The sequence below is a fragment of the Rhinolophus ferrumequinum genome, chromosome 27, assembly GCF_004115265.2.
Source record: "Rhinolophus ferrumequinum isolate MPI-CBG mRhiFer1 chromosome 27, mRhiFer1_v1.p, whole genome shotgun sequence".
Lineage (NCBI taxonomy): Eukaryota > Metazoa > Chordata > Mammalia > Chiroptera > Rhinolophidae > Rhinolophus > Rhinolophus ferrumequinum.
This window is the reverse complement of record NC_046310.1, coordinates 19290963-19318709: the sequence shown is the minus strand read 5'-3', so window position 1 is coordinate 19318709 and position 27747 is coordinate 19290963. Positions and strand designations below refer to the sequence as shown.

Below are 27747 nucleotides of genomic sequence, written 5' to 3'. Positions count from 1 at the left end.
TTGCAGATTGGCCTCTTGAGACATCTCCAAGCCCAGTGTGGGTGGTAGTCTTTTGCAGATTTCTTTGTGGCTCATACCAGGTGGCACTGGGCAGGGCACAGGCTGCAGCTAAACTTGGCCTACAGTGGATCACCTCCCAGGAGGCCCCAGGGCTGGCATGCCTGGTGACCAGCTGGACCAAACTGGAGCATCACCCAGGTGCCTCCAAGGGCAACACACCCAAAGGGCAGACTGGGCAGGCACCAGAGCTCTGCTAAAGCAAATCCTGCTCTGTAGGGTCAGCCCTTACACCATAGCTCCTCAGCTAGTCCTCATAACCAATCAGCCTGAGGGTCAATCCCTCCCATTGATTTGCAAATAACAACCAAGGCTCACCTACGACAGGAGGGCATACACAACCCACATAAGGGATACGCCTGGAGCATCTAGCCCTGGTTACCAGAGTGCACCATTGGGTCCCAGAGGACACTTACTACATAAGACCACTCTACTAAGACCGGGAGACATAGAAGCCCTACCTAATACATAGCAAAAAATACAGGTCAGGAGTCAAAATGGAGAGACAAAGAAACATGTCCCAAATAAAAGAACAAAATAAAGCTCCAGAAAAGGAACTAAACAAAATGGAGACAAGCAATCTATCAGATGCAGAGTTCCAAATGCTGGTTATAAGGATGCTCAGTGATCTCAGAGGGAACTTCAACAAAGAAAACATGAAAATGGAGATAGAAAACATGAAAAAGAACCAGTTAGAAATAAAGAATATAATAATTGAAATGAAGAATACATTAGAGGGAATCAACTTTTATCACCCAACTCCCCAAACTCCTACCAATCTGGCAACCATCAGTTCTCAGTATTTAAGAGTCTGTTTCTGTTTTGTTTGTTCATTTATTTTGTTGAACATAGAGGATATTATGCTACATAAAATAAACAACTGATTTTTGACAAGGTTGCAAAGGTAATTTAGTGGAGAAAGAGTAGACTATTCAACAAATGGTGCTGGAACAATTGGATAATCACATATGAAAAAATGAACCTTGATCCATACCTTGCACCATACGAAAAAATTTACTTGTGATAGATATAAATGTGGAACATAAAACTTTAAAATTCCTCTAAGAAAACATAGAAGAAAATCTTTGTGAACCTGGGTTAGTCACAGATTCCTTAGCTAGGATACCCAAAGTATAATCTATCAAATAAAAAACTTGATAAATTGGAATTCATCAAATTTTAAAATGTCTGTTCTGGAAAAGAAACTGTGAAAGATGTTGTTAAGAGAATGAAAAGACAAGCCACAGACTAGGAGGAAATATTTGCAGAACACAAATCAGATAAGGAACTTGTATCCAGACTATAGCCTGAAGTCTCCAAATTCAGTTAGAAAACAACCCTATAGGCAAGAGATTTGAATCACCACTTCACTGAAGAAAATATGGAAATGGTAAATAAGCATATAAAAATATTCTCAACATCATTAGTCATTAGGGAAACAAATTAAGATCACAAGATAGTGCTGCATACCTATAAGAATGGCTAAAATTTAAAAGGCTGACCACATCAACTGTTAACAAGTATGTGGAGACCTGGAGCTGTTGTTCACTGCTGCTGCAAATGTAAAATGGTGCAGCCACTTTGGAAAACAGTTTGGCAGTTTAAAAAAAAGGTTAAATTTGTACCTACCAGATGATCCAGTCACTCGATTCCTCCTGCTGTCTTCCTGGCTGTTACGTTAACTTCTGGTCCACTATGTTCTTACAATTTGATTGGAAAGCTCTCGTATTCCTTGTATGCTTCACATTGCAGCTATACAAATGGAATGCTTATTTGATTTTCATAGGCATTGACATGCTTTGATTGGAAAGCTTGGTGTTGTTAGGTCCATGATATTGTCTTTTAAAAACGTTAGTTAGGATCTGAAGGTTTTGTGAACAAGTTTCAGGAAGTTGAGGAAAGTTCTAGCAAAGGACAAACGCCTTATTTTCATAAAAGGCCTGAGACACTTATTGTCCATAGACAACAATACTCTATTGATGGAATTGCATTCTATACAGGGGGAAATAATTGCATAAAAGTATTGTCCTAGAGAAAATAATTTGGTACTCACAATTCTCTTTTGTAGCTTCAGTTCTTAATTTATTAACACCAATAAGGTCATTCTAAAAATGAGGTGTTAGGTGATCTAAGTAGCCATGTATTTGTAGGTCATGTCACATGTTAATCATCTGCATACAATATGATGTTAGATTACTTGCTCTCTTTTGATATTAATCATCACTATATTGAACTTAGTGCTCCACTTCCTGTAAGCATGGAATTAACCGAGGGTGACTCTGTGATTTAGGCAGGAAACAGTGGATACAGGAGAGAATTGGTATTTCCAGGTTAAATACTTACATACTACCAATTTCAATCATATAATGTTTCAACATTTAAAACCATTTAAATTGATAAGGATGATTTCAATATAGAACCAGTATATTCAGACTCTTTCTTATCTAAAATGTATGCAAATATTTCTTTCTACTTTTATGAAAAAAATTCCAATTATATTCTATAATATCCTAACTATATTCAACTTAACAAATAGCATTCCCTATAAGTAGGCAGAATTAAGTAGTAGAAAGAGCACTGGAGAAAGACGTCTATATATATGGGTTCTATTTTAAAAGGTTGAGCGACCTTGAACAAGATTCATTATCTGTAAAATGAGAACTGTTTGAATTGGCTAATTTCTAAGATTCCTCCCAAAGATAAATTGTCTGATTCAAACTAATCTATAGAGAAAGATTCAGTGAATTTCTTATGTCTCATGCATACTAATTCCTGCCCTGTGATAAACTTTTCAGGGGTGCTAAATGGGCCTTCAAATGGCACTACTAATCACTTCTAAGTTTTCAAATGGAAGAATTTGAATTAGTGATTTTGCTTGAGCACTGAGGATATAATGAAGCCAAATACAAGTGCTGGCTCCTCCATCAGTTGGGTCCTGAGACATTCTGACTGCCAAGACCAGGCACCCGGGTCATCATTGCAAGTTGGAATTGGCTTATTCCGGAAAGGAGTCTGATTACATCCTTAGGGCCCCATGAGAATTTTGACACCTTACAATCCAATATGTAATTGACTCTGAACTAATGAGAAATTAGCTTATTCTTCCCCTTCTCTTGCTATCTTCTCTAGATTTAATTATAACGAGAATGTTTCAATATATTTATTAGGATCAAAGAAAACTGAGCAGTTTATTTTTTAACATTCAAAAAAAAGATGTGTTTGTGTTTTGGTATATTCAGACAAATCCTTTACATTGCACACAGTTTGTAGAAGAATTTCAAGCAGTGGCTAATGAGGGAATCAAGTTTATCTCACTCATGTGTTCTCCTCATTTTAGCTGTCTATAAAATGATACTGTGAACGAGTAGCACTAAAGCAATCATGAAAGTTAACTACTTTCATTATTGTTTACACTACTTGACAGATAAGACATAGAGTAACTTTTCTAAACCTTACTTTTCTACGTTCTATATAATTAGACACACCATTGGTAACTCGAATTACCTTAAAGAGTACAAAGTCTTCCCCATCGGCTGACAAATTCTCTGTCAACAAAGAAGAAACATTGCCAATATTTAGTCCTTTTTCTCTCCTGCTGGACTTTACCTTTGAACTAATGATTATGGGGAGTTAAAAATCAAACTATTTTCTTCCAGTTGTGAGGTATTCATCTCTCATAATTCTTTTTCCTTATAGATAAGGTCTTGCTTTTCTTAGTGGATTGTATGGGAAACCACCAGTTCAAAAATGTTGACTGAATAGCCTAAATATTTCAGGCAAGCAGTTGACTGAAGTGGTTAGTTCGATAGAGTTATTGAATTAAGCATTTGTTTTATTCATGTATCTAGACTGGCACCACATAGTGAGGTATATGCAGGAAAACTCTCTGAAAAAGGATTTTCATTGCAATAATATGACTGGAACTAATTCTCAACTTTTTTTACTTGCAAAAATAAATGAATGTTTCTCTTACCTGAATTATAAACTCTGTATTCTTATGTGAGAATTAGCCATTGGCCTTTGGAAGCAAAACCATCAAAATAGTGCTGAAGTGAGGTTAGGGACTAGGGTGAGGCAAGTGAGTCACTTTCCTCAACTCAATATTGAAGTGGGAGCAAAAAATTCAGTAATTAAGATAAATAATACTTCAGTAAAATGCTAAAAGAAAATCCAAAACCAAACAAAACACCACATCAATGTGATAAAAACTCATGGTGAATTAAAGGATCAAAATTTTAAATAAGGACAGCGTCATTATTACTTAATGATCCTTTTTGAGTTTTATACAGCATCATTGCTGACACCATCTTTATTTAATTTTTTGTATTTTGTTCATCATGGATTTTTTGCATTAATCTTGGTTTTTTTTAAAATATTACACTAAAATGATATTTACATTGATTTCCAGTCAAGATGGTGAAGTAGGTACATGCTGTGCTTGGCTTCTCTCATGACCACATCAAAATTACAACTAAACTACAGAACAACCATCATTGAGAATTGCCTGAAGACTAGTTGAACTGAAATCCTACAACTAAGGACATACAGAAGCCACTTGAGACTGGTAGGAGAGGCAGAGACACAGAACAGGCTGCTACCACACCTGTGTGTGACTGTTAAAAATTGGGAGGGCTGTGGCAGTCCCCCCGGGAGAAGCAAGGGGCCCCAGCCTCACACCAGGCTCCCCAGCCTAGGGTTCCAGTGCTGGAGAGAGAAGTCCGCATAGCTTCTGGCTGTGACAACACGTGGAGATTGTAACTGAGTGAGATAGAGGGTGGCTTCAGTCCCAGGCACTCTTCTTAAAGGGCCTGTGCACGGACTTACTAACTGATGGACTCACTCTCTCTGAGCTCCAGTTTGAAAGGTATCAGGGACAAATGGGGAGAAACTGAGTTGCCTGGCTTCAGAGCGAGTGTTGGAAGGGCAGCTTTCTTTCAGACATGAGTACTGGCAGAATCCATTGTTCTTTATTGAGCCCTTCCCTCTCCCTGTGTGCAGATATGGGAGACCCCCATATCTGAATCTCCATCAACCTGGCTAACATTATTCATTTGCCCCACCCTGGTGTTTCCCTGAGACCCCACCCCACCCAACTTTGGGGACATCTGAGCCACTTCCAGTGGCTTTTCCATATAAGCGGACTGTCTTGCCTCATGCTGAGGACCCTCCTACAAATCTTTCAATGGTTTACAAAACCCAAACAGTGTGCCCCATATGTCTTACTGAGCAGCCCCAAACTCAGCATTAGTGGCAGCCGGGCTTGGATCGTACCTTGGCTTCTCAAGGCACCTCAAAGTCCAGTGTGGGTGGCAGCCATCTGCAGATTGCTTTGTGATTCATGCCAAGTGGCCCCAGGAAGGGCACAGGCTGCAGCTGAACTTGACCTGTGGCAGGTCCCATCCCAGGAGGACCTGGAGCTGGCATGCCCAGGGGCAAGATTTGGACTGAGCAGAGCACTACCTGGCTGTCGCCAAGGATGACATATCCATAGGGCAGACTAAACAGGCACCAGATCCCTGCTAAAGAAAATCCTGCTCTGTAGGGTCAACCCCTGCAAAAAAAACTCCTCCACTGTAGTCACAACTAGTCCTCACAACCAATCAGCCTGAGGGTCAATCCCTCCCACTGATGTGCAAATAGCAACCAAGGCTCAACTACAACAGGAGGGCACACAAAATCCATACAAAAAATATACTTGGAGCATCGAGCTCAGGTAACCAGGGAGATTGCACCACTGGGCTACACAGGACACCTACTACATAAGGCCACTCTATTAAGTCTGAGAGACATAGCAGCTCTACCAAATACACAAAAACAAACACAAGGAGAAAGCCAAAATGGGGAGACATGTCCCAAATTAAGGAACAAAACAAAGCTCCAGAAAAATAACTAAACAAAATGGAGATAAGCAAGGTAACAGATGTAGACTTCAAAACACTGGTTATGAGGATGCTCAGTGATCTCAGGGAGAACTTTAACAAAGAGATAGAAAACATAAAAATGGCGATAGAAAACATAAAAAAGAAACAGTCAGAAATGAAGACTACAATAACTGAAGTGAAGAAGGGAATCAACAATAGATTAGATGAAGCAGAGGATCAAATCAGCGATTTAGAAGATAAGGTAGCAGAAAACACCCAATGAGAACATGAGAAATGAAAAGAGAATCCAAAAATATTAAGATAGTTTAAGGGGCCTCTGGGACAACATCAAGCTTACCAACATTCGCATCATAGGGGTACCAGAATGACAAGAGGGAGAGCAAGGAATTGAAAACCTATTTGAAGAAATAACGATGGAAATTTCCCCAATCCAGTGAAGGAAGCAGACATACAAGCCCAGGAAGTGCAGAGAGTCCCAAACAAGATGAACCCTAACAGGCCCACACCAAGACACAGTATAATTAAAAAGCCAACGTTTAAAGACAAAAAAGAGAATCTTAAAAGCAGCAAGAGAAAAGCAGTTAGTTACCTACAAGGGAATTTCCGTAACACTATCAGTGGATTTATCAATAAAAACTTTGGAGGCCAGAAGGAATTGGCACAAAATATAGAAAGTGATGAAATGCAAGGACCTACAATCAAGATTACTGTACCTAGAAAAGCTATCATTTAGAACTGAGGGAGAGCTAAAGAGCTTCCCTACAAGAAAAAGTAAAGCTCACCACCAAACCAGTATCACAAGGAATGTTAGAGGGACTTCTTTAAGAGGCAAAAAAAAAAAAAAAAAAAAAAGGTAAAGTGTATGAATTGTAAAATGGCAATAACTACATATCTTTCAACAATTACTTTAAATGTAAATGGTATAAATGTTCCAACCAAAATATAGGATGGCCGAATGGATAAGAAAATAAGACCCTTACATATGCTGCCTACAAGAGACTCACTTCAGATTGAAAGACACACACAGATAGAAAGCAAAGAAATGGAAGAAGAGGGTTGGCCAGATGGTTCAGTTGGGTAGAGTGCAAGCTCTTAACAACAAGGTTGCCGGTTCGATTCCAACATGGGCCAGTGAACTGTGCCCTCCACAACTAGATTGAAAACAACGACTTGACTTGGAGCTGAGCTGCGCCCCCACAAGTAGATTGAAAAATAACAATTTGACATCCTGGAAAAACACACTGTTCCCCAATATTCCAAATAAATAAATAAATAAATAAATAAAAGAAGATATTTCATGAAAATTGGGGGGGGAAGCTGGAATAGTAATACTTATATCAGACAAAATAGACTTTCAAAAAAAGGTATAACAAGAGACAAAGAAGGACCCAATAATCTCACTTCTGGGTATTTTTCCCAAAAAACCCCGAACACTACTCCAAAGGGACATATACATCCATATGTTCATTGCAGCATTGTATACAATGGTCAAAATGTGGAGGCAGCCTGGGTGTCCATCGATGGATGAATGGATAAATAGGAGGTGGTACATAAATACAGTAGAATATTGCTCGGCCATGGAAGGGAATGGGCTCTTGCCATCTGTGGTGACATGGACGGACCTGAAGGGTACTGGCTTGAGCAGAGTTATGTCAGACAGCAAAGGAAAAATACAATGTGATTTTGCTTATATTTGGAATGTAAATAAAAAAATAAACAAACAAACAAAACAGAAACAAATTCATAGATACAGATAACATGTTGATGGCTGCCAGATGCGTGGGGTTTAGGGGGGTGGGTAAAAAAGGGGAAGGGATTAAGAAGTACAAATTGGTTGTTACAAAGTAGTGATGGGGATGTGAGGTACAGCATAAGGAATATAGTCAATAATATCGTAATAACTACGTATGGTGTCAGATGGGTACTAGATTTATTGGGATGATAGATGGGAGAGGGGTTGGAGGACAGGGTGAAAAAAGGTGAAGGGATTAAGAAGCACAAATTGGTATTTACAAAATAGTCATGGGATGTAAAATAAAACATAGGAAATATAGTCAATAATATGGTAATTACTATTTATAGTGCTACCTCGGTGGGTAGTAGACTAGTCAGGGTGATCACATCTTAAATTAGATAATTGTCTAACCGCTATGCTGCATACCTGAAATTAATATAAAACAATATCGAATGTCAAATATAATTGAAAATTTTGACAAGGTGGGAAAAAACTAAAGGGGAATAAGTGGTTCAAATTTCTGTATGAAACAGATAAGTCATGAGGATGTAAGGTACAGCATGAGGAATATAGCCAATAATATTGTGATAGCACGGTACAGTGTTAGATGGTTGCTGGACTTCTCACGGTGATCACTTCTTTAGGTATATAAATGATGAATAACTATGGTGTACACCTGAAACTAATATAATACTGTATGTTATCTATATTTTAATAAAAATCTTTAAAAAACAAAGTAATATTTATGTTAATTACTTAAATTTTTGACACCCTCTTACATGTTGTGCTAGAGGCATTCTCATCTTGACCTCATCCCAGCCCTGGCTTTCTTCAAACTTAATGCCTAAGGTGAGGTATTCAAAGTCCAAGGTCACACAGTCAATAAGTGGTAAAATCTGGATTTAATACCAGGCCTCCCCAGGCCTCCCTTTGAGGACTGTGCTTTTATGCTTCCTATGGTGGTTGTGTGGAATCTGACAGCTCTGGAAGAACTAGTTTTGTTTCTTTCTAGCCTGGGACCTTCTGTAGAGTGAGTTGGGGATAGGAGATGGTAAATCCCGTGCTAGCGAACTCAGAACTGAGATTAAACTTTGACAGGGATCCAGGAATGAGTTAAGTACCACAAATAAGAGGAATATTTAAAAAAAAAAAAAAAGTTTTGTTGGATGGGATTCAGTACTAAAGAGACAGTAAAAAGAAACTGGTAATGCAAAACGTTATCATCTAAGGACTAAGTTCTCAGAGAAGAACCTACTCTTGTTTAACCTAATGATAGAATAAAAACTTCTCTTACATAGTCCTGTGCTTCTCTTCCATTACCTCACCTATTTATTTATGTGATGCCATCAAGAGTTCTGGGATACAGATGTAGCCCTTGGAAGAGGAAGAAGTGATTTTTTTTTGAGACGGGACAGAAGAAGTCAATGGGTAAAAAAGAAAAGAAAAAGTTTACTCGCAGAAAAGAAGAGGAATATCAGCTGTAATCAGGTAGGACTAGTAAAGTTAGTTAAAGGAGCTCATGCCACTTAGCTTAGAACTCAGTGAAGTAGGACCCTGGAACTACTGGTGGGGAGGTGGGGGTGGAAAGAGTGTGGAAGGAGAGGGCAAAGATGAGTGGGAGGTTTTGGAATAGTCTTTGTGGTACATATGTCCTGTAGTCCGCAAGATAGAAGCACAGAGAGGAATTGTCTAAAATACAACAAGATTTATTGATATATGAGTCCCAAGTTAAAGTTATATTTTGATCATGATGCTACAATCTGTCTCCATAATCTGTTCCTTGACTGTCTTTGACTTTGTTTTATTAAACTATTAACAATATCCACCCCCTTGCCTTAGCTAGCAGTCCCAGCGTAATTGTTGATTGTACCTTCCACGTTTATTTTTCACAGCTTAAAGCCTTAGCCACAAGTTTCGTTCCTTTGGTTTCCAAAATGGTGGTGGTGGTGGTGGGGGGGGGTGGGCTGTAAAGCCAAACAGTTCCCAATAATCAGGCCAGTAAAGTTAAGCAGGCTGGTGGGGGCGGGGGGTCGCTATAATGAAAGGTAAATCTGCTGGCCTAATTAAAGCTGTTCATCTCCAGTGCCTTCCAAAAAATGGGAACAATGGATCTAATGTTTCCAGATTTGCTGCTGGGTGGGCAATCTTTCTGTTGGCGACCGTATAATATCCAGAACCTCCCATGTTCTCTCTCTCTTTCTCTCTCTCTCTCTACCTCTGCCCCCCTTCTTTTTCACGGAAACGAAGATCACAAGGTCATACTGTCATGGGAACGAATCTGAGATTGCATAGCAGCAGTGATTGTGAGCCTAAGGTTTACTTAATAGAAAGTTAGTTTCAATAACTATTGCTGGGAATTTTCTAAAGAGGAGCTCTTCTTACATTTAGTGTGTTGTTGCATCTATATTATTACATCATTTGTTCCAAATACCATCCTAGCGAGATTGTCACTTATTTTTGAAAAGCTTACATAGGAGAATCAATAGTAACATCGGAGCTTGGGTGATATGTTGGGACAAAAAGAAGAGAGAACAAAATTATCTCTGTAAAATCGTAGAGCATCATCAGTGGTGAAACCCAAGAAAGAAAGAATATCTGCCCAAAGAACAAAGATGAATCAAATCGCTTAGTATCCAATGGAAGTAATTTTTTAACATTTCTTTCAAATTCTTCCCATGGCAACCACACACCTTGTAGTAATGAATTCTCTGGAGAACACAGGTAATAAAGAAAACCTATGTGTTCAATGATGTAGACCAGCAAGGCAACACGAAAGTTTCACTAGAAATTCAAATTCATGGGTAACACAGTTTGATTACTGGGACACCAACAGAATTGGCTAAGTTCTCGGTGCACCTTGGTGTGTCCCTCCGCCTCCTTCCTCCCAAAGGTAGTCTTCTACTCGTCTTGTAAAGGATCTGTATTCCCTTTCTTGACTGAACTTCCTGGTTTCATTTGGGGAGCGTAATGAAGTCTGTGTGACAGCTGGTCACGTTACCAGCATCACCAATCCACATTTCCCGTTCAGATTTCAGGCAAGCCACAAACCCTGGAGAATCATAGCTTTGATTTGGTTTGGCCACAAAACTTTTTTTTAAGAAACCATGAAACCACACAATGAGTCCATAGTCCCAAAGGCTGCCAAGCAACCCTGGTTGACCTGGTTATTATTGTAGTGGAAAATGGGGGTCGGGAAGTCAAAGAATGCAACTCTAATTAAAATATTAGAAGACTGTTAAATATTTTGAACTTAACTCTTTGTGTGAAGTAAAAGCAACTAAATATTTGGACGTGATAGAGAATATATCAAAAATTATAACAATTTTTCCTTTAAATTTCAGGTAACCCAATTGGAACTAAATTAGACTCAATGAGTTTACACTCCAAATTTAAATTAAGGTCTATGAATTGAGCTCTGCCAGTCCCTGTAACATTAGTTTACAATATTTTTTATTTTTATTTTTAAAACATGTAATCAATGTTGCAGAAAACTATACATAATAAGAATTTATTGGCAAAGATCGTTTAACTCTGTTTCTGATGTATATTTCTTACAATGGTGCTGCATGTTTCTCATTGCTCAATTTCAGTACTTATCTAATAAAGCAGATCAGTGACATTCATATTTGAAACATTTACACAAATTTTCCAAATGAATTATTCTTTGTCCGCATTTATAGTAGGCACCAAAATAAGTCTTCGGTTCAGAGTGGATCTTTCTTATTTTCCTTTACAAAGTTATGCAAAGCCAGATCTCTTCTTTAACTGTACTTTAAAAACATTCCTGGCAGTGTCAATATCAAAATAAATAGAAGTTCCATTCCTGAAAACTAACATGGAATTGAGTCGGCTATAAAAGTGATGTTGTCGCAACTTATTTCAACAAAGAGAAGTTCTAAAATTAAAAACATGTTTCTTCTGTCATGTGTCATACAAGGAAAAAAATGGGGAAAAGAAGGAAATCTTAGTGTGTTCCTAATTTAGATTCCTCTTCTTTACTATAAACATAACTTTCTCCAACAACTACACATACAAATATGTCATGCTACCCTTGAGTATTGAAGACATTTCTTTTTTCAGTTTCGGTTCCTGCCATTTGGACATTGCATTTAAAAAATGAAGTTTATATATGCATATATACAAGTGACGATGGGAGGTGGGTCTACTATTTACACAAATGTTTTTTGGAACAGGGTTCTGGTCCTAACTTGAAAAACAAAGTACCATGAAACATATTTCTTCGAGCAATTACAGTTTTGGGTATTAGTCTTAATGTAAAGTCTGTAGATGTTCGATCAATTGACAAACTATTAAATTGCCTACTTAACAATATCAGCACTTTTTAAAATCATAAACCTATGGTTACCTATGTGTATATTCTGTATGAAATATTTTGAAACTTTAGCCTGTAGGTTATGGAAATTCACAATGCACATGAATCAGGCAGAGGCTAAACATACGTGAGCAAATTTACATTTTTTTAGAAAAATCCAGCTAAGTAAATAAGTTGCTTTCTAAAGACAAAATATTCAAGAATTCAAGGTCAATATTTCTTGCGAGCAATTCATGAATCTTTGCAGATACGTGGCATTAAATTCAAAGACAAGGAAGCTGAAGGTGTTGTCTGAGGCTTGTTGGGTGTGGGGGTGATAGGCTTACTCTTTTCTTTATGGCTTCTTCTCTCCATGCCCTTTGGCAAAGAAATTCTCTTTCTCTTAGATTGCTCATCGAAAATATGGGTATAAAAGCATTTGCTACTCCGCGGTTCAGCCTCATGGAGGCTTTCTGAACAGTGCTTCTGATTAGTGTGTCATATTTCCCAGTCAATTATTTTGTTTTGATTGGTTTCCAACCTGTCTCCACCCAGGCTCTGAGACCTCAATTTCACTGATGGTAAAATAAATGAAATTGGAATTCTTGACAGATGCTACACCATAAATTCTTATGGGCTCCAGCCAAAGGCATGGCAAACTTTAAGGCTGCTTGTGAGTTAATAAGATAATCATCTATAAAAAGATCTTGGGAGGAAACAGCAAGGTTAGAATGATGACACAAATGGTCCACATGCCAGATTCACAGAGGCACGTTATATCTCATTGTTTCTCAGATTGTGATCCACTAGTCATTTTTACTATTAGAATCACCTGTGAGTTTATTTAAAAACGCAGATTTTAAGACTCTTCAGTGGACCCCGATGGATCAGAAGCCCTAGGCAAAGATTGGGCATCTGCATTTTAAAACAAGCTCAAAATGGGGGTGGTGTATCTCATTTGAGGATTTTATATGCCGGACTTCCCCTATACAATAGGGCATGGAGAGCAAGCTTGAGCCAAGAGTTTCAGAGCCAGAAGAGGTGGCTGCTCTCATGCACTCTTACTTTTCTCAGCCCCTCCTATCATAGTTAGACAGCTAGTTTACAGTTCTCAGTGGAGATAGCCAACTGAAATTATCTTAATGGGATGGTAGGCAATTGATTATTGGGGTGACGCTGTCCAGAATACTAAAAAACACAAAACAAAACATATTCAATGCCATGAGAGGGATTGGGATTGAGAGGGAAAAGTTTTTGCACCCGGGTAGGGATTCACCTGTGCTATTTGGCACTTTCTAGACTAAAAGATTCTTCTCCTTTCGTTTCAGACACCTATTGTCAGGGCGTCCCCCTTAAGCTTTCAGGGCAGGGAAATAAGTTGCCTGGGCCACAGCTGCAGAGTCTATATGGCAGTTGCAATCCCATACCCATTCTCCCTGTCATCACTGTCTATGGAGAAGCTTAGAGATTTGTAGAGAAGTCTAGAAGGTTGTGAAGAAGCAATGGAAGGCTGTAACATCAACTTTGCAGTAGGGTCCCAATCTCTGGAATTGATTAATTTATGTTTCTAATTTGTCGATTAATCCAACAAATATTTGAAGACAGATGTGCTTTGGAAGGAGCACAGATTCGGAGTCAGAAGACCCAGAGTGACATTAAGCAAAACACTTTCTCAATCTTTCTCTCAAACTCGTCATGTATAACAAGGGAATAATAATTAGATCTCCTTCGCAGGGTAGATGTGAGGATAACATGAGATTTGTAGTGAAAGCACATTGTAAACTGTAATGGCTGAGCAAGCATTCTTATTTTCATGTCCAAGACACTGTGATAGGAATTATGGGGATGCAAAAATGTTTAAGACGAGTTTTTTTCCCTCAGAGAAATTGATGTGTCGTAAGGGTGTTGACATCTACTTGAGTAGCTGTAATGTGAATATCGTATGAGTGGATGAAATGCTAAGGGAGTTTCAAATAATTTTGTCTGGGTCATCAGAAAAGGTTTGTTGCAAAGCATGATGGCATATCATCTGGGCTTGAAAGTGTGGTTGGGATCTCAACTGACAAGTAAAGCCAGAGCAAATGGGCATTTCTAGGGAAGGGAAGGACATGAGGAATAACATAGAGCATAAAGGATGGAAAATGGGTTTCGGAAATGATACATATGTCACTTTCCCCCCAAGTCCATCTTTGTCTTGAGACAAAGATACCCTTACATGCAGCAGTGTGAGGGAGCAGCTATGAAAGTAGAGTAGCTAGTGTCAACCATATATGCTGGTTTGCCCTCCATGTTACTGAAAGAAATACAAAGTGAGCACACCTCTGGAAATGTACCTCTTAGGGATGCTGAAATCAGGACAACTTTAAAACAAAAAGTTCATGTCAATGTGAAAATATTTCACAGTAATATGTATACAACCATGTTTCTCCGAAAATAAAACCTAGCTGTACAATCTGATGTGTCTTTTGGAGAAAAAATTAATATAAAATAAAATAAAATAAAATAATATTATATTGTATTATATTATATTATATTATATTATATTATATTATATTATATTGACCCAGTCTTATAGTATCTAAGACCTGGTCTTATATTATATTATATAAGACCCGGTCTTATATTATAGTAAAATAAGACCGGGTCTTATATTATTTTTGCTCCAAAAGACGCATTAGGGCTGATTGTCCAGCTAGGTCTTATTTTCAGGGAAACACGGAAAAATGGAACAAGAATAGATAAATTAGGATTTTGTTAAATTTCTGTTCTTAGCCTATTGAAGATAAAAAATTGTTTGAATTTTCACAAGCTTTTCTCTTCATGCCAATGATCAACTAATATTTTCATTTTTTGACATACCTTATCAAGACACAAGTTCTTGTTTAAATAATCAATGACTTGCTTTGACAAAAAGTTTGTGAAAACGCTTGTCTTAACCTGTTAATTATGACTACATACATCAGCTTGTATGCAAAATTGAGTTGTAAAATATTCAAGATATTGTCTATCTTATATAAACATTTGTATTTTAAAAATTGGAATAATGGAGGGGATAGCCTGTGAGTTAACAGCATGAACTCTGGAGTCAGACAGCCTCGCCCTGAAGCCCAGCTAATTCAGTCCCTGTGTGATCTTTAGCCAGTTGCGTAACCATTCCGTGTCTCAGTTTCCATCTGCAAAGTACAGGTACTTGGTACTTGTCTCATATGTTTGCTATGAAGATTAGCAGAACCTGATATGTAGTCAACGGAATAGATCGTGGCTGTTATTATTAAGTCCAAACATTTTAAGTTAAATTGACACTTATTTGAAGAGGGTTTTATAGCTTCATAACAAGGATACTAAAAATATATTAAAACCAATAACTTTTTAATTAAGTTATAAAATTAATAAGTAACTATAATAAATATATTAAATTTATTTACATAATAACATAAAATTATAGTATGTATATTATAATAATAAATAAATATATTTATTACTAAGTATAACAAATGTCATATTTGTTTTTTACATAATAAAATAATACATTGTATAATAAATAACATTACAATAAGTAATTCATATATATTACATGTAATTTATATATTACACAATATATATATAATTTAATAAATATATATAGCATAATATAATGCGATAATGAAAATAACGATAATATAAATAAGAAATAAACAGAAATAGTATAAATATTATATGTGCAAAGTATATTTAAACATAATTATATTAATAATATTGTATGCTAAAGAGCATATAATAAATTATATTTATGTAATAAATAACAACTTTCTTATTACTTTATCTTTTATTAAAAATAAAATATTTTCTGAATTTAATTGTTTTAGTACTCAGGAAGAGTTTTTTAGCATGAAATATTATTTTATCTAAGAATTAAACTTTCTCTGCTGTTGGAATTTAGCTTTTGTATGCCTGTCAATTTAGATATATGAACAGCTGTTTTCTGAATATGGATTCTGACATCAAATTTTCAATACAGAGATTTCTCCCTTTGATTTTTAAAGAGATGGCAATTACAGAATACCCTAAAACGAACAGATATTTGATTTTGGTGGTTCTCCAAAATAAAGTATTTCCATTAATAATTTAGTACTCTTCAACAGAGTTCTATCTGGAGCTTACAGGGCGATACTGTAATGCAGTGGTTCACAAAGTTCAGAATCATCTGAAGGTTCATTAAACGGATTGCTGGGCTCCACCCACAGAGTCTCTGATTCAGGAGGTGGGGGTGAGGGGAGCTGAGAATTTGCCTTTCTAAAATGCTGCTGATCAGGGAACGACACTTTGAAAACCGCTGGTATAATTCATTAGAAGAAATAAAAATATTGGATTCTTATTGTCTGATTTGAATAAAACTTTATTAAAAAATCTGTTATATATTTTTCTTCTCTTCTATCCAAAGACTATATATATATATACATATACATATATGTATATATATGTATATGTGTGTATATATATATATATATATATATATATATTATTTTTTTTCCTTCCCCTAAGTATATAGCTCTTGAATTCCAAAGGACAAATAAAATCTAGGAAAATGTAATTCTCAGAAAACTATTTCTGGATTCCAGTGCTGATATTTTTTTCACATTAGATTTGCTCCACTAAAACCTCTTGTATTTTATTTTTCCTCCTCACCACACCTTCTTATTTTGATGGTGATGCCAGTCTTCCTTTAGGGGATTTTGGGATTTAAGATTTTGTTTTGCGTGGTTGAGTCCTAAAAAAAGTAACTTCCTGTATCTACTTGCACAATGCCTTGTAATCTATACTTAATTACATTCAATCAGATTGAAAGTACCATTTCTGGAATATGACACTTTGGAAATAATCCTTAATTGAAGAAAATGCTGCTTATCTGGCATAGTAGGCATTAATCTCATGCAGGAAACGAGGCAAAAGAGAATGAGAATATGTTCGGGCTAAGTTTCCAACCACATAAAAATGCAGACATTGTTAGGAAAAAATAAGAAAGATGTGATGAATAGCTAATGAGAAATTGCCAATTTTCCTATTTAATCAAACCTAGCTACTCCGAGCGTCCCACGCATGTGCTGGCACCAAATACACCTGAAATCAGTGCGTTTGTTGAGACAAGTCCTCCATTCACATCGCACGGCTTGAATCACCTTCTCTACTTTTGCTCAGATGGCCAAATATGCTCTATATCAATTCTAGTTTCTGAACCACCTTCTTTCGTTCCCTTCCTTCCTCTTTCTCCTTCCTCTTGCTTGTCTCCATTTGATTCTGTGTCATACCTATTTCTGAAACTGCCCTCTCCCAGTTGAATTCTTTAGAGACATGATCCCACATGGGGGCTGCAACAAGAATGAGTGATAATTACAGTATGCTTTGTCATTACTGCCATTTTCCTGTCTTTCCAATCCCTCCCATTTTTGTCGTTTTCCTTGCCTGAAAAAAAAAAAAGCATGGTTCAGTAGCGGGAGCATGGACTAGGCTCCAGTCAATCATTACCTGCAAGATCTTTATCTGAAAATTTAGGTTCTTTACTAACTTGGGGGGAGGTCACCATATTTGCTTCATTTCATAAGGCTGTAGTGAGTTCTTTGTATGCTATGTAAGCAGAGCCCACATGTTAGGGCCAGGACTAGGGTGAAGCAAGTGTATTGCCTGGGTGCCAAGTTTAAGGAGGAACTCTCTCTCAGGGTCATGCCAGTACACTGTGTGAGGGCTGCCTTCAGTGTTTCACCTTCAGTCGTTGTCATCTGCAACTCAACTGTGACCAAATTAAAAATGTTAGTATGCATGACTGGCATTAAATAGATTAATAATCTTCTTTCACCCAGGGGAAATTTACTTAACAGAGACTACAGTTTGGGGGTTAAAGAAAAAGAAGTCAAGTTCCTAGCTGGTGGAGAACACCTCAAAAATTAGCGATAGGTACATAGTAACCTATTCTACCCATGAATAAGACCAGTCCTTAGTTTGAAGAACCCTGACCTAAGAGCAATAGTGGGGAGGAAGCCTGCACATTTAAAACGAATTTGCATCTAATAAGCTCCTTCTCAGAACAATTTTCCCACTTGGGCCCTAAAAATAAATTTTAAGGAATTTGACTATATTTAATTCAGGACTCACATTAAAAACAAAGAAACAAACCAAACCAAAGCAAAACAAAAACCACACACAATTAGAGGAGAAAAGCCCTATGACTTCCCCTAGAAACTTTTACACTTCATAAGCCGATTTCAGGAAAATTTCTGCGTGCCTCAACATAACATTAAGACGAAGATTACTACATAGTGACAAAACTAAATCATCTGAGGAGGATAGAGTTCCTTGCTCACTAATGATTATCATCTGCCAAGAACGAGAATGATATTAATACTTGGAAAGCTCTCTGGGCTAGAAATTCATTACTAGCCAAAGGACAAGCCCATTTTTGTTTTAGGTAATTCATCCAATTTGACTTTCTCCTGATCGCTGCCTAGCAGAAATGGAGCCTGACCTCCTTCTCTGTGACGAGCATATAGATCCTTGGACACTTCTCACTGAGTGAACTCAATGCATATTCTCCCTCTTAATCATGCCCTTGCTGTGAATTCTCCATGTGAAGCAACTAGTCCAGGACTATGCTTACTAGCAGACAAGAGACCCCGTGTCTGATGGCTGGTGTGTGAGGAAAAGAGTGGGCTTGGGAAAAAGAGCAAGAGAAACACATGAACCAGGCTCCCAACCGCGAAAGAAAACAAATAACCAAACTGCAGGCTCATGGTGCTTTTCCAGAGAATTGGGGTCAGTCGGCCTGCAGCCTCCCATGTTCGTTGTTTCCATCAGAGACAGCTGAAAGCACATTTACCTCACTAGAAATAAGATAGCTCTTAAAGGATGAAGTTCAAAAGTGTTGATTTCAGTGCTTTACCCAATCTCCACCTAAGATGCCTCTGGTAAAGACATTACATTTCCAGCGAGGGTTCTAGTCAGTCCCGTTCTTTTACTGAAAGTGAATTAAACTGGAAAAAATCAGAGACTGACTAAAGCGAGGCAAGGATTTAATATACAGCAATTACCAAAGCAATCAGTGGAGAATTCTGGAAGCATGTATGACACATACTATAGATATTTCTGGATTAAACTGATTTTACTCCCTGGTTTGATTATTTGCCTGATCTTACTCTCTGGTCTGTTTTTCCCTATTGAAGTTAAGTCTTTCTAAGCAATACAAATAAGAGAAAAATGAGGAACTATAGATAAGCAGAAAATTGAAATCAATGAGAAACCTACCACCCAAAGATAATCTGTTAAAATTTACACTGTATACATAAATATTTCCTAAAAGACTTTTATAATACTTACATACACAGTTTTCCTAAAGTTTTTATAACTTATGTTTTCACTTTCACGAGCATCTTTCCATATAAATAAGTAAGCTTTAATACGTTATTCTTATTAGCTGCATTATTTAAATTGTATAGATGGAATATAATTTGCAGATGCTAAATTTAGATTAGATTGAAATATATTATAATGAATGAGATCTTTATTAGTCCGATGATCTGCAAAATGCTTAATTTTCTTTTTTTTTATTGTGAAAAAATACCCTGCCTACGCTGGATATGATCTTTATTTTGAAACTACTTAGGTAATATAATCTCTAATCTTCGACCTGACATGGACGGAGGCCTGTGGGAGTAGCTTTTATCAGAGCTCCACCATATTCCCTCAGTCTCCTTACCATTTCTGCACCTCCAACCTGGCTCTCAAGGGTTAGCACCTTCTGCTTTGATGGAAGACTGCTGTCAAACTGCCACACTATGCCCGCATGCACAGGGAGCTGGAAGTGCCTGGGAGTTCATGCCCTCCCAGCAGTAATCCTTAACCAATGATTGACAGGTAGAGGAGCATTAATATCTCAGCTCTTTCACCCGTAGGCAGGGATGATTCTGAGCTCTGTGTTTTACACTGTTTTTCAATGTTGTCCCACTGGATTAAGAGCCACTTACCCTCTGTGGTTTCAGGCTTAGAACACACCTTTTATTGACTGCCTTGTCTCCCCTGATCACTTCTGTCACTCCCTCGTCCCTTGCACTTCCCAGTACACTGCTTGCATTTGAATCCTTGGCTCAGTGTCTGTTTCTGGGGACACCCAAACTAAAACACCTGTTATGGTCACTTCAACAGCAGAGATTCCGAATGCACGGTCTATGTGTTGTTGCAGAGGTAATGTGAGGGATTCGTGTCATCATCAAATAGGAATACTTTTCTTACTTTCTATCACTATAACATTTAATGCATTCATACAGAAAAGCAGAACACTTAAGGCCATCTTTATTTTTCATAAGGAAACATTGCAGAGTCTTTGAGGTTAAATACATTTTGTACAAGATCACCCAGCTAATCAGAAGAAGAGCCAGTACCAGTCCTGTGTTTTCTTACTACACAATAGTTGGTACCTGTAAAAAATAACACTTATGTGTCACAAGTGAGGCTGATTTGGGATGAATACGTTTGCATGAATTAATTTTAGAAAACCTAAACCTTGTAATATAGCATACTCGAAGCATTTTTAAAAAAATAGTTATTCGTTTAATAACTATATTTCATTCTTGATCCTAGTCTTCACTTTTCGTCTTTTTTGTGTTACTTTCGCAGTATCTCTCACTTTCTTTGTCACCTAAGGGTGAACTGTCTCTACGAGGCACTAAGGGGTCCTAACCTTATAATTACCATTTAGCTGAACTTTAGTAGGTTGGACTCCTGGGGGAGAGTGATGTACACAGATAGTTATAGTTCAAGGCAGTGTGTATTAAGCACTCTAAGAGAGGTAGAAAGTCTTTTGGGAGGACAGAGGAAGGAAAGATAAATTCTGGCAGAGGGTGAAAGGAAGGCTGGATGGAACAGGTGGCCTTTAAGCTGGATCTGGAAGGATGGGTAGGATTTCAACAGGCGGATGTCAGGGTGGGGGAGGAGAAAGGAGCAGTATGAGCAAAGAAAAATACAATACGTGTTCAGAGAAGGTCGAGTGGAGTGGGGTAACCGGCTCACAGAGCACATGATGGGAGATGGAAGAGATTTGTTTAAAGTTACATGATGAAGGGAGTTTCCATTTTATTTGGTGAACAGTGGATCTGTGAGCAGGGACGTGTCATCATTACATCAGTATTTTAGGAATACTTAGATAACGATACCATATGATAGACGCATTTCATTGTGTCATCCTGTCCTTCTTTTCATTTAAAATAAAATTCACCCAGAACAACATCAGAGCCCCATGGCAGTGTGTAGTGTCTGATCCTGGCCTGCTCTTACAACTTAAAATTGCCACTGTTACTTGCATACTAAGCTCTAAGCACAATTGCCTGTAGAAGTTCCTGGAAAACACTGGTCCTGCTCTTTCCTGGCCCAGGGATTGTGTTCTTGTTCTTCCCCAGCCTCCATATCACTAGCTTCTTTTAAACTCACATTTCCTCAAAGGACATTTCCCTGCCCACCCAATGAAAAGCAACACGCATGCTATTTCCTACATAGAAACTAAGGACATTATTTATTTGTTTAGTTTTCACTTTCTGCCACTGTAAATGAGGGCATAGCTCAGAATCATGGTGGAGAGCTTGGCAGAGTGACTAACCCATATAAGAAACTCAAAAAATATTTGTTGAATACATAAATTGAATGGAGCAGAATTCATGTTATTAGAAAACTGGAACGATGTTCCATTGCTGAGAGATACACCCCAGTAAGTTATTCAGCATCTGATTATGGAGGTTTGTATCGAGAACCCTGGAACCTTCTGGTTCAAGTGTGTAGACTGTCTTACAACTTTGATATTCCTTTCTTATGTTAGTTGATGCATTGTTTCTAAGTGGAATTTTCTCTCAGGACATTTGTTCCTTCTTCCCCACATCTCCCACCTCCAACATTTTCTGGCCATTATTTCAGCTAAGTGCTAGGCTTGGTAATTTTCCTAATGATCTGGAAATGGATTGCTCTTTTGCAGATGGCCGTGGATTGAGTTGCCCAATACCTGGTCATAAGTCATGACTTGCTGAAAAGAGAGGGAGGTTTTTGAAGTGGAAGGAGCCTTTGGAGGTCATCCAGCAGCTTTTGAAACAGCTCCAGCAGCCAGACTAGTAGGCCTAGTACCTTCCTTGGCAATCTGGTTTCCTGATTTACTACGAAGCATGGAGCTGTTTATGATGCTTTTGATAGAAAATAAATGACTCTTAATTCTACCGTATGATGAAGTTCATATTTGAAATGTTTGAATAGGTTTTTCAGACCATGGTTCCACAATTGGCTATAAAATTTTACAGTCTTGTTCCAAGGATATAAAAATCTGTGACTGGAGTCTCTACTCCAGGCTAAAACTGGAAGAATTGTAAAGGCTGAGGCTACAGCTGAGAGACACTCTTTTCTGGTTTTTGAACCAAAAATACATTGAACTAAAGAGCCCATGTATAAAGATAGGTATGTTTAATTTGAGACTGCTTCTAAAATTGTTTCACCTGGAAGGTGAATAAAGTAATACTAATTGATACATCCTCTGACTTCTAGAGTTAAATGAAATTAGGACTGGAAGACACAGTTCATGCCTCAGCAAAGTGCGTGTGGAGATTGTCTTTTAAAAACGGTTTCTATTGTGCCAGGAGACACAATGAGATACCCAAAGTGGCCTTTTGGGTATTTTGGGGGAAGTTCTACTTTTGTTTATTATACTGAACTTCATCCTAGATCCATAACCTCATAAAACTCATTCTCCTTACTTTAAAGTTAGAATAACCCAAGGAACACATTTAAATGAATTGTCCAGGGTTGGGCGGAACGTCAGCGCCCATGGTTCCAAAAGGATGTTAAACGTTTGTATTTCCTGTACCATTCAAGCAGCTCCTCAGATACCTAATTATCATTTATCTGACATCTTTGAATACAGTCAAGAACTGGAAACCAAGCCAGAGTGATCTCTGAATAACTAAAACAGACGGTGCAACATCCATGCACAAAATCTCACACCTTTTTCCAGAAGACTGTCCTCCATATCTCCTGTCCTCCCTGCAAGCTTGTGTACTTTTATGTCATGCTTAATTTTAATCAGCTTAGTTACTTAGTTTGCCGTTGCTAATAAAGCAAATTCACCATGGTAAGAATAAGGAGTGAGGAACAGCATGACAGGACAGAAAAGGCATAGTGTTTTCATGTATTTCAGCACAGGCACACCGATGAGCAATGTCTCAACCTCATAAGATGACACACTTAATTGTGAAGCCTTTACAATAGTAGCTGGCACAGAGCAAACATGCTATAGGTGCTCACTAAATAAATAGAAATAAGTTTGTATCTCAATAAAAAACGAGGGCTTGGAGGAGGACATTTGATGTTTTCTAGGATGACAGTGATTTTATGATTTTAGTACACTATGTATAATAAAGCAGGAAAATAAATACCACTTTTTTGAAATACTTCCCTCAGAACAAATGTTCAAACTTAAAAAAAAAATTAGCAGTTAAAACATTCCTTTTTATTTATTTTCAAATTTCACTTAGGTGGAAATTCAACGTTTGATGTCATCGGACAAACAGGGTTTACGGAAGTCTTTCTGTTCTTGATTTATTTCTTGATTTAATGCTTAACATGGAGACTCTATAAAAATTCTGAAATGTGATAGAAACTACTTCCTAGGGACAGGACTGTATTTGAAGTCAATTTGTCATGTGAAAGAAAGAGCTCAGGGCAGCGCGGGCAGAGGTTCTGCGTCCAGCTCTGGCCTCAACAGTGACCATGAACCTAAAACACAACTCTGCATACAATTATATACTTATGTGCCTCCAAAATGTCGTCGACTTTGGGCCCTCTCCTGCTCTTCATTGAAGAGACAAACACTGTCAAGGCATGAGTTCATCACTGTCCTTTACACATTGTTGTTTTGGGAAAAACGTTTGCTCCCCCAGCCCATGCACCGCTGTGAGGCTTGGCACTTTGCCTGAAAAGTTTTCATCCTGCCCCTCTGCTCCTGAGGAAATTTAGGGATTCTTCAAGGCCCAGCTCAAATGTCCATCTCCTCAGGGAAGTTTGCCCTCCTCTTGCGCTCCTCATGCACCCATGTAAAGGGTTAAGAGTCTTCTTTGCAGTCCACCATCAATGGGTTCCAATCTCTCCCATGACGCATATCTTGGTGTCCTCTGCAGGGAAGCAGCAAAGTATGGTGGCTGTGAGCTCAGGCTTGGAACCCGAACACACTGAGGCTTGAACCCTGTTTCCACCAGTTACATGTGAGAAGGCTTTGACATGTTCACCTCGCTGAGTCTCAGTATCCCAATTTGAAAACCCAGCCTGGTTACACTACCTAGTTCATTGGATTAGGTGAAGATTAAGTGAGATAATGGACAAAAATTAATCAGCATTGTGTATGTCATATGGAAAGTTCTCAGTAAATGTTGGTTAGCATTGTTACTATTACTAACATAAGTTATCTATGTCTCTTTTTCACTAGACTGTGAACGTCGTCCTTGAATCCTTAACAGTGCCTAGTCTCGACCTGGCACACAGTAGGTTCTCAATGCTTGTAAATAAATGTATGTGATTGTTCTCAGTGTCAGTTACATGACATAGGTGATATGCAAAGCACTGTGTTATCATACAGAGATTATACTGCCTTAGAGACCAGACCACTCTTTCTTCATGCCCTTGTTTGCCCTGCAATGGCCCCACCTCTGTCTGTTGTCCAAGTGTAATTATTAATAGCGCCCTCTTTCCACTCTGCAAAGCATTCTGGTTTGGACAATAAATTTTATGGCCGTCTTAGTTTTGAGAGGAGTTTCATCAGCTTTATTCCCAGAAGTTTAGTTCTTCCCTCGGCAAGGCACATGCCCCATTTGGCATTACGGGAGCAGTTAATCAGTTGTTGTGTGGAGTTGAAGTCTTTCATACAGAGGAAATGTTCAGTAAATCACTAATAAATGGGTGAAAATTGGCTCATTCTTTATTCTCTCATTTTCTCGAAATACAATGGGGAAAAATATTGGATATGAGTCTAAGGGGATAGAAAACATTGAGATGAGCAACTTTAGAATAATAGGTGAGATAACTACATGGGTAGAACATTGGAGAATTTAATAACACATCCAAAACAAGCTATAAAGGCAAGACTGAAGCAAAACACCAAGTTATAATTATATACGCTCTTTGGCCTCATATCTACTTATAAATAATATTTTCAGGAAATCCTACAGTGAAATTGAAAGAAAAAATTTATTCAGAGTCTTCTTCCTCCTCCTTTTTCGTCTCCTCCTCCTCATCATCTTTCTTCTTCTTGCCCTTCTCCTTCCCCTTCCTCTTCTTCCTCTTCATTCTCTTCCTCCTCTTCTTTTTCTTCTTCTAGGCCTTACCCCCACCCCCAGTGCACCTGTACACCAGCCTTGCTAACCCAGGGCTCTTTGGGTCAATCATCAAATGTCCCAGCAGTATTTTTCTTTCCAAGTCATATTCCAAATTATGGAATGGAAGGTGTTATTCCCAATTAAGGGAATTTCAGGCCCAGAAAACCCCTTGGGGAGGCAATCTGGGGATGAGGATTGCGTCCTAGAACACGCCTGGAGGCAACATATTGAGTGGATGGAAAACATGGGCTTTGGAGTCAGGCCGAGTTGGGTCTGAATTCTGGCTCCTCATTACTGGCAGTGTGGCTTTAGGTCTTCATTTGTATGCAAGGGATAATAAGACCTGACTCGAAGTTGCTTTAAAAATTCAATATGATTGTGTTTGTAAAACACCTAATAACACGCCCAGGTCACAGTCTAGCATGAAGGTTCTGAGTTAAGAGTTTTGGAGGTAGATAGACAAAGGGCCTAACGTTTTGCTCAAGGGGAAATAACTTGACTCTCAGGCTTCTAGAGAGCAGAGATAGCAATGTTCTTCTCAAGACAGTTATTAAGGCTTAAATGCACGTAAAAGATTTACTCCAGTACTTAGAATGTAATAAGTCCTAAATAAGGGGCAGATACTGTAACACAGTAGTCTCTCATTATCCGTGGTTTGGCTCTCTGCAGTTTTAGTTATCTGTAGTCAACCACACTCTGAAAATATTACAGAGAAAACTGCAGAAACAAACAATTCATAGGTTTTTAAATTGCATGCCATTTTAAGCAGCGTGATGAAATCTTGCACCATCCCAGGGCATCCCACCTGGGATGTGAATCATTCCTTTGTCCAGCATTCCATACTGTACAGTACAGTACAATATGATAATTTGAGAGAGAGAGAGACCATAGTCACCTAACTTTTATTACAGTATGTTGTTATAATTATTCTAGTATTAGTTATTGTTAATGTCTTAACTGTGCTTAATTTATAAATTCAACTTTATCACAGGTATGTATGTATAGGAAAACACAGTCTATATAGGGCTCAGTTCTATCGGGGTTTCAGGCATCCCCTTTGGGTCTTGGAATGTATCCCTCGTGGATAATGGGGGAATACTTGAACAGTTATAATTAGGTTGTGCTACTATGGCATGGGCTCAATAAATGATAGACATTATTTTTGTCGTCATTATTATTATTGCATCATTGGCATTCCTGAATTCATTTGGAAGACGGAAATCCTCCTTCCGTGTTTCCCAGAAAACACGGAAAATAAAACCTAGCCGGACCATCATGTGTCTTTTGGAGCAAAAATTAATATAAGACCTGGTCTTATATTATATTGTATAAGACCTGGTCTTATATTATATTATATTATATTACATTACATTATATTATATATTATATTATATAGATCCAGTATTATATTATATTATATCATATTATATCATATTATTATATTATATAAGACCGGGTCTTATTTTACTATTTTACTATTTTACTTATTTTACTATTTACTTATTTTACTATTTTAATTTTTGCTCCAAAAGACACATTAGAGCTGATGGTCCGGCTAGGTCTTATTTTCGGGGAAACATGGTTGTTTAAATTAAGGTAGACTCCTGAATCTAATCAATCATTTTTAATAATAACATTTATTCTGTAGAGAAAATTTCAGTCGATATTTGAGTGATCCATTATATTTTTCCAGGGGGAAGCTAAGGAAATGCAAAACTGTAAACCACGTAAATTTTTCTGTCCCCAATTACTACTTATGAAAGGTCATCTGTGTGCCCACCTGATAATAACATGGGGACTGAATCTATTTTTAATACTCTCTCAGGCTGTGGAGAATAGTTTAGATCATTCCAGGTAAGCCTCTGTTATGAAACAGGATTCTAGTTCAGCTGCCTCTAGTCACGTAGATGTACCCAAACTTATGTTCTGATAGAAAAACAAACATTTGGTTATCTCCTTGTGCGTACTTGGGGGAGAAGACAAAAAAAAGAAAAAAGAAAAGTATCTGACCTTTTGGTATTCACTTTCTTCATCTTGCATCTGGCCGGTGCACAAGTAAATAAAGGCTGGAAATTACAAGCCTGCTCTACTGTTCTTCCTCATGAACTAAAATCCAGCCAACGGCAGATATGAAACCAGAAACAAAAGAGTATTACTACTCTACTGAGGCACGTTACCTTCCTCAGATCCTGTTTTTCCCAAAGAACTACACCTGAATGTGACTTGCTTGGCTTCCAGTAATCCTTTTTTATGATATGGTTACGATTCTTTCAGGAAAAGCCAGGAATAAGACCACTGTCTCTGGTGTGCAGCAAAACCCAGAAGCCAGAGTGTTCAGAGGGCACAGTTCTGAAGGAGAGTCCTGAGCCCAGGCGAGCAAACCAGCTGGATATTTTAGAT

General features: G+C 37.9%; 1 protein-coding gene across 2 annotated transcripts in view; it reads right to left on the bottom strand.

The window, feature by feature from the left end:
- The window catches only part of GREM2 (gremlin 2, DAN family BMP antagonist), a 104021-nt gene that overhangs the window by 62783 nt on the left and 13491 nt on the right, over window positions 1–27747 (bottom strand). Inside the window, exon 1 of one of the 2 annotated variants that reach the window (XM_033099695.1) lies at window positions 3562–3579. The exons of the other annotated variant lie outside the window; for it this stretch is intronic. The gene's annotated coding sequence lies outside the window, so the exon portion shown is untranslated. Of the gene's footprint in view, window positions 1–3561; window positions 3580–27747 lie in introns of those variants that run through there. 2 annotated transcript variants of the gene reach the window in all.